The sequence below is a fragment of the Pinus tabuliformis genome, chromosome 5_1, assembly GCF_031772625.1.
Source record: "Pinus tabuliformis cultivar Carrire ecotype Pingquan chromosome 5_1, CPIR1, whole genome shotgun sequence".
Lineage (NCBI taxonomy): Eukaryota > Viridiplantae > Streptophyta > Pinopsida > Pinales > Pinaceae > Pinus > Pinus tabuliformis.
The window spans coordinates 766945834-766953203 of record NC_142305.1 but is presented as its reverse complement, the minus strand read 5'-3'; positions in this window follow the sequence as shown (position 1 = coordinate 766953203).

Below are 7370 nucleotides of genomic sequence, written 5' to 3'. Positions count from 1 at the left end.
CACCACCACCTATTTTCCTTTTAACAATACTCACAAGTGTGGACTATGCCTAACATTCCATACTTCATATATTTTTCACTTTCCAAGTATATCTTTCATAAGCACAATGGAAAACATACATTCATAAAACTTTCATCATCATTACTATTTGAACACAAGTGCACAACGGATAATTAATGGGTGGGGCAACTCCCTGAAGTACGGTTCTATCCACAATAATAATCATAATATAGATTTACATAAAATTCACAGTTGGAGAGGAACCCCAAGTTCCAACTCTCTGAAAGAATCAAATCTTACAAACCGGCCTGCACCACTGTGCAGCCTTTCCCAAACTATCGTTTTGTGCACCCTCCCTTCACTAGGTCGGGTCACACAGTTCACTAGGCAGAGGTGTCCACAAGCCACCCTCCACCGTTCACCATTCACCCGCGCCTATCGTTCAGCCAGACTCGTGTAGTGTTGCCCAGTTGTTTCGCCTACCCGTCGCACACCCTACGGCTTGCCTACATCGTGTCAACCCAAACTCCGTGCCCAATATTCATTTCACCCAACTTGTGGGTCGCCTGTTGTTCACCCAGGGTGCTCCTGCCTACTTAGTGAACTACCGTGTACTCCAACTCATGGCGCCCTCAATTCACCACTCACCCGAACTTCCCGTCTACACGAGTAGTGGGTGCACCACCTACCCGGTGTGTTTCCCTGCTCCAGCTCATCACAAGCCCACCGTTCATCTCGCCGTACCTTGTGTATGCTCGCCTGCTAACCTGCGACTGTGCCGCGGACCCGACCTGCGGTTATGACACCCGCCCGACCTCCATTCAACCCGCCAGCTCGCCCTGCAGTCACGTTTCTTGCTTGCCCTGCGGTTCCACATGACCACGTCTGCCTTGGCTTCGTGCTTCAACCTGAGCACTACCTACACTTCTCCCTCCTTACTATTTTGACCAAGTCTGCAGCTCACACCTCTTGCTTGCTCATTATGACTTGAAGATTTTCGTTATTCCTTCCTCCACCAATCCACCGCTAATACATATGGTTGTCCGCCCATGGTGGGGGCTTTGACCACTGTCAATCCAATCCTCCATTCCACCTTTTTTCCACTTCTAATGTCATCCCATGGTGTGGGGCGCTCATGTGGGGGATCTCCCACCCATATAAACTCCTCACCCACCAACACTTAGTCATTATCACCACATGACTTCATGCGACGCTCCTTGGCTCATTCGGTTGGTCCAATTCATCGTTCAAATGTGCCCCTTGACTCGTTGGTTATGTGCGACCAACTCGTCTCACCAGTCACGTGCCCGCCAAGTCGTGCCAACTCGTCGGTTAAATGTGCTCACCCAGCGCACCCGACTCGCCAACTTGGCGATGATGACTCAGGGGATTTACAGGTGGGGTGGGGAGGGGAGGGAAGGGGTGTGGGGGTGGGTTACGGTGGACAAGGGCGGGAGGGGGAGAGAGGCGGTGTGGGGCGAAGGGGCGGCGGTAGGTTGCTATTTTTTTTTTAATTTTAATGTTTTTTTAATTTTAACGTTTTTTTAATTTAATTTCTATAATTTAATTTTGTTTTTAGTTTTTATTTTTTAATTTTCTTAACTAAAATTTTATAATTTATTTTTTTTTATTATTTTTTAATATATATATATATATATATATATATATATATATATATATATATATATATGGATGTTTATATATATATATATATAGATAGATATATGATTTGATTTAATTTAATTTTTTTTCTTTTAATTTTATTTTAGGTTATTTGCTATATTATTATAATTTTAATTTAAAAAAATATTCCTAAATTTTATTTTATTTTACTTTTTATTTGATTTGATTTAATTTAAATATTTTTAATTTTTAATTTTAATTGATCTTTTTTTAATTGTAAATTTTTTTTTTAACTTTTTTTCCTAATTTTTATTTGGTAATTATTTCAAAAAAATCTATAAGGTTTTTATTTTATATTTCTTCTTGTAACTTAAAAATATGGTTTTACATTTTTATTTTTATTTTTTGTTTTTTTTTTTGTTTAATTTCATTTATTTATTTATTTTTTGTTTTTTTCCATTAATTTTTTATTGAATCTTTTTATTTTTGAAAGTTAATTTTGGTTTTTTTTTCTCTTTTTTTCATCTTTATAGGTCTTTTTGTTTTTCTTTTCTTTTTTATATATTTCTTTGTATTTAAATTTTTATTTTTTTTACCAACATGAAAATCATCAACATTTAAAAAAATTTATCCAAACTTAATACAGTAGAAAATTTAAAGTTTAAAAAATAAGCCCTTTAAACAAAAAGGGTTGATGCTCGTCACTTTTCAAAATCAAGATGAAAACCACTAACAAAAATAAATTGTTCACACTTGATACATAAAAAAATTTAAAGTGTCAAAAAACAAGCCCTCTAAAAAAATTGTTGCTGCTGCATCAACACTTTTCAAAATCAGCATGAAAATCACTAACATTTAAAAAAAAAAAAAAAATCATACTTGATACATAAAAAAAATTAAAGTGACAAAAATATGCTCCAAAAAAAATGTGTATTCTAAATCACCATTTTTCAAAATCAATTGATTTTTTGCTATCTCAAAAAAACGGGTACTATGTAATTCTCTCGTTTGGTCAGTAACTATGTTCATGATTCGTGTCTTATTCTCATCATTTTTTGGTGTCGAGACTAAAAAATCTAACTCAACAGTGGTTACACCACCCACGGTGCAGAACCATCGCATATTCACTTTACCAACCTCTCATGTTTCTACAACATCAACAAATGAATAATATTCTTACTTTTGGACAAGCACAACTAGGTTTGAACCCCAACTTCAAGAACTCTCGCAATCCAAGTCAACACTATATAATATTTTTGACTCAGATGAAGATATTCTAGAAGCTATGACGAAAGATGAATATCCTTGGGATACCATGCACTATCGTTAATTTTTCCTACCCGAAAAAATATTTGTTCCAAGCAACACACAAAGTCACGATATCTACACCATTGAATCAAAAAATTTCCTCCCACCAGGAAAGGTCGATTGGTTCAAAAATCCAATCCCAAGACCTGATGCATTTGAGGAAGTGAACATGTTCGCCAATTCACCCACCATCAAGGTGAATATTTCAAACAAACCTAGAAATGTCGAAGAGATCTCCTTGGGGGCAACATGCTCTCCGGAAGAAATGACTGCATATACATCCTTGATCCAAGAATACAGGGATATTTTTGGATGGGATTACTTAGACATGCTAGGCATCCATCCCACCATAGTTGAACATGACATTGACATGTGACCTGATCCCCATCCCATCTCGCAGAATTAACGTCAATTACATCCTTCCGAGGCAACATAAATCAAACAAGAAATTGATAAAATCCATAAAGTTGGGCTCATCTACCTTATTTCTTACACATCTTGGGTTTCTAACCCTCTACCCATCATGAAAAAAGAGGGCACCATCCACATTCATACTGATTTTAGGGATTTGAACAAAGTATGCCTTAAATATAATTACTGAACTCTGTTCATCGACCAAGTCATCGATACTTGCGCCAATCATGAGGCCTTATCCTTCATGGATGGGTTCTTAGGGTGCAACCAAATTTAGATTTTCTATATGGATGAGTACAAAACCACATTCGCAACCCCTTGGGGTACATTTCCATACCAAGTTATGCCTTTCAGTCTTCAAAATCTTGGCACCACCTTCCAACAGGTCATGAAGTACATCTTCCACGATCTAGCTCATCTCACGCTCATATATCTGGATGTCCTTACTGTGGGTTCCAAAAAATGTGCCAACCATTTAGAGGACCTCCGTCTATTTTTTTAGAGATGTCTACAATATAACCTACACTTGAACCCTCTCAAGTGTGTTTTCAGTGTCAACACTGATAAAGTACTGGGTTTCAAGTTTCCTAGCAAGGTATTAGAGTTGACCATTTCAAAGTCCAAGCCATTAAGGAGGTACCTACCCAAAAAAAAATTAAAATAATTACAAATCTTGCGGGGTAGGGCCAATTTCTTAAGATTATTTGTCCCCATTTATGCTACTGGCATAGAAGGTTTCCTGCATCTCCTTTGTCAGGAGATCCTCTTTCATTGGGATGATCAAGCTAAAAAATAATTTGACACTTTAAATGATGCATTATCTCAAGCTCCCTTGATTAGCTGCCATGACCACAACAAAGACTATAATATCTACCTATTTACATTAGAGGTAGCCATTGTCGGGGTGTTAGTCCAAGATGGACCAGACCACCAGGAGCACGTAATTCATTATGTTAGTAAGAAATTATCTGAACCTTCATTGAAATATGAGCTAGAAGAAAAAGAGGCCTTAGCCCTCATACATTATGTACAAAAGCGTCGACATTATATCATCCTTTTAACCACTACAATAATAGCAGCCATTAACTCCATGAGGTATCTACTAAATTTCCATATGATGAACAACAAGTATGCTTGCTGGATTGTTATTCTACAAGAATTTGATCCACAATTTAACCCTCTTAAGAGAAAAAATGCACTCATCCTTGCTGAGTTCATCACAAACCTCCCAAAAAATACTCCAGGCTTTCCCGTTAATGAAGCTCTTCTAGATGAACATCTATTTTTAGTATCAATGGATGATCCCTGGTACGGTGATATCCTCTTGTTTTTACGAACTCAAAATTTTAAACCCCAGCAAACTCGTGACGATCAGAGGCATATACACCAGCAAGCTCTGCACTAAATCTTTTTGGGGGATATCCTCGATCGAAGAGGCATCGAAACCACCCTACTTTGATTCCTCAATCACCAATAAGCTGATAAATCCTCAAATGATTTCCATAGCGGGGCTTGTGGCAACCACCACTCAAGGATGGAAACTACCCAAAAGAATCCTTCGTGTTAGTTGTTTCTAACCTACCCTCTTCCATGATTGCATACAAGAAACCAAACAATGTGAGTGATTCCAATGATACACTCGTAAGGAAGAATAACCACTTGCTCCCTTACATCTAGTCATAATGGTTGGCCCCTTTTGTAAGTGGGGCATCGGCTTCATAACCTATAACTCCCCTTCATCAGGTAAACACAAATACATTGTGGTTGTTGTGGACTATTTCACCAAATGGGTAGAAGCCATTCCCAAATATAATAACATTGCACAAACCGCAACATGATTTTTCTTCAACCATGTCATAACTTGGTTTGGTGTTCTCAAGGAGTTGGTTTCAGACCATGGGAAACATTTCGAGAATGAAATATTTCAATATCTATCCCAACACCTTGGTTTCTCTCATGAGTTTGTGTCACCATACTACCCACAATCCAACAGAAAAGTAGAAGTCATTAACAAGGTCATCAAAACCATATTACAGCGCATGGTGAACACTCATAAAACCAATTGGCACCATATGGTGTTCTCGACCCTATGGGCATAATGCACAGTGGTCAAGGCATCTACAGGGTTTACACCCTTCCAACTAGTATATGGCATAGAAGCAGTACTTCACATTGAGTTTAAGATCCCCACCTTGAACTTAGTCATTTAGCTTTTAACTGACACCAACCGTTTGGAACAAAGGTTGGTGTAGCTGGAGAATTTTGATGAACACCACCAAGAATCCCTCTAGAATAATGAAGCACGCAAGTAGAGCGTCAAAGCCTCATTCGATCGTAAGAATTCTCTTGAACCTTTATCGAGGGGGATTTACTCCTCTGCTATGATGTTTCCCAATAAATGTTAGGGGTCAAGAAGTTCAAAACCCTGTGGAAGGGCACATACACCATCAAACATTTCCTCCTGAAGGGGGCATACATCTTATCAAAGCCCGATAGTACTTCCTAAAAAATCTTGTCAATGGTATTTACCTCAAAAGAATCACCCATAAAATTCTAGAATATACATTTATGCACCATGAATTATTTTTTATGATGATCACATTATCATGGATTCATTCTAAACATCACTCTCTCATCATGTGTCAACATATGGATCATCCACTAGGTTATCAACATGAGTTTTCTAACGGCACATCTCGATGGTCACAAAGTCTCGCTGCTACAGCCTGGGCCATATACTCTTCTAACGAGACACCTCGCCTCTCTAATGGACTTTGTATCAGGTCATCCACAAACAATCAAGTCGAATACAATGTTGTCATATGTGTCTTGGCCGATGCCCACCACCTATGTATCTATCACTTGCATGTTTTCCTTCATTTGCAACTAGTCCTAATAGTTAAACAATACCTTTTAGGTCCGTCATACACCCCTATTTCGGAAGTATCTCCATGCACAAAGGTTAGTTTGACATTTTCATCATATTAAATTTACACATATACCAAGGGATCATAATCATACAGTTGATCACATAACTAATCAGATTTGAGACTAGCATGCATCACATATATATAACCATCAGGATACACAACCCATGAGGACAAGGTACATCTCAAACAAAATTAATAAATACATCAAAAGGTATAGAAATATGTGACATACCATGAGAGGCACCAAAAAACCATCTCGTATATACATATTAAAAAATATCCATATTGTCCACTAGCTCAAGACTAGCATCAATAAGTCAAACAATACAAGGGAGAATCCTCATAATAATTGCTTTCCCTAGCACATACATATTCCCATAAAAATGCTAGACCCATAGGTATATCTAGGGCTCCCAAATACCAATCTCTATGTCAGGAGAAAAAATTATACCAGCCGTAGCCATCACCATAGCTATACGGCGCAAATTTGTTCGATGTGGTCACTCAAGTTCCATTATCATCTCCATGATGACCTCTACCAGACCTTCCCAACCATCAATGGGAAACCCTCTGGTTAGGGCCTCTTCTCTTCCCTAGGTGTCCTAATAACTTTGCAGCTCAGCCTCTACAGCTGCCAAATGCTCATTTGCATCCTCGGCAGGCTCATGCCACCGCTCTGTGTCACCACTCAACACTGAAATACTACCCTCAGCAGAGGGACTACCAATCTCTCACCACTATTATTTCGCCAATCGGTCAAGCCCAACAAGTGGACTCACATCCCTCGGTCTCTATGGCTTAGGTGTCGCCCCTGCGACACCCATATGTCTCAGATCATGACCTACAAAATAGTTCATTGGTCGCCCTTGCACTCCTGCATCTGCATGCAAACAAGCATGAAATCAACATCATCATATATAAAACATCATACCTATACATCCAAAAAAACATGTATATACAAAATGCAGTAAATAAAATATACCTACTGATCCCCAAACATCACCCGAAGGAAGCCCCATGTTTGGATCTCCTCAGAAGTCCACGCCATAGTAGGGAAACTCAAAAGTCAGCTGAGGGTTTGAGTTAGTGCAATCC